Source organism: Corella eumyota, unplaced genomic scaffold, assembly GCF_963082875.1.
Source record: "Corella eumyota unplaced genomic scaffold, kaCorEumy4.1 scaffold_300, whole genome shotgun sequence".
NCBI classification, from domain to species: domain Eukaryota; kingdom Metazoa; phylum Chordata; class Ascidiacea; order Phlebobranchia; family Corellidae; genus Corella; species Corella eumyota.
Window position 1 is genome coordinate 12,501 of NW_027658350.1, and position 1,213 is coordinate 13,713.

General features: G+C 51.9%; 1 pseudogene; it reads left to right on the plus strand.

The window, feature by feature from the left end:
* Positions 1-302: 302 nt before the first annotated feature.
* Positions 303-1,213, plus strand: LOC145763287 (small subunit ribosomal RNA; annotated as a pseudogene; the record flags this gene model as incomplete).

Here is a 1,213-nt window from a genome sequence, read left to right on the forward strand (position 1 = left end):
TAGCAAATACGAGTTTGTGTTTCGGCGCGCGACCACGGCCTCGGGCCGTAGTTGCGGTGGCCGGTGCGCACGCAAGTGATAGTTTTCTCGGTTCGCTTTTGTTGGGCGTTCCTGGTGTTGTATGCAAACGCAGCCCGCGCGCGGCTTCGCCCGAAAGGGCGTCTGGCCGGTGTCGACGGCGTCCAGATCGCGGCTTACGCCGGGTTTGAGGAGCTAAGCAAAAATAGTGATTGAGTAATACAGTGCGATACCGCGACGGGGAAAGCGAAAGACTCCGTTCGCGTATTTTGTCGGCCGATAGTTACCTGGTTGATCCTGCCAGTAGTCATATGCTTGTCTCAAAGATTAAGCCATGCATGTCTCAGTACGAACTTGCGTACGGTAAAACTGCGAATGGCTCATTAAATCAGTCGTGATTCATTTGATCGTAAATTTTACTTGGATAACTGTGGTAATTCTAGAGCTAATACATGCAAAAAGCGCCGACCTTGCGGGAGGCGCGCCTTTATCATATCAAAAACCTGCCGGGCTTCGGCTCGTCTTGTTGGCGACTCGGGATAACTTTGCTGATCGCACGGTCTTGCACCGGCGACGGATCATTCAAGTGTCTGCCCTATCAACTTTCGTCGGTACGGTATCTGCCTACCGAGGTTCTTACGGGTAACGGGGAATCAGGGTTCGATTCCGGAGAGGGAGCCTGAGAAACGGCTACCACATCCAAGGAAGGCAGCAGGCGCGCAAATTACCCATTCCCGACGCGGGGAGGTAGTGACGAAAAATAACGATACAGGACTCTAACGAGGCCCTGTAATTGGAATGAGTACACTGTAAAAATTTTAACGAGTATCCATTGGAGGGCAAGTCTGGTGCCAGCAGCCGCGGTAATTCCAGCTCCAAAAGTGTATATTTAAGTTGTTGCGGTTAAAAAGCTCGTAGTTGGATTTTGGGCGCAGGCGTTCGGTCCGTCGCAAGGCGTGCACTGTTCGTTCTGGCTTTACCTCCGGTTTTCCGTCGGTGCTCTTGACTGAGTGTCGGCGGCGGCCGGGACGTTTACCTTGAAAAAATTAGAGTGTTCAAAGCAGGCGCTTCGCCTGGATAGTGTTGCATGGAATAATGAAATAGGACCTCGGTTCTTTTTTGTTGGTTTTCGGAGCGCGAGGTAATGATTAAGAGGGACGGACGGGGGCATTCGTACTGTGCCGTTAGAGGTGAA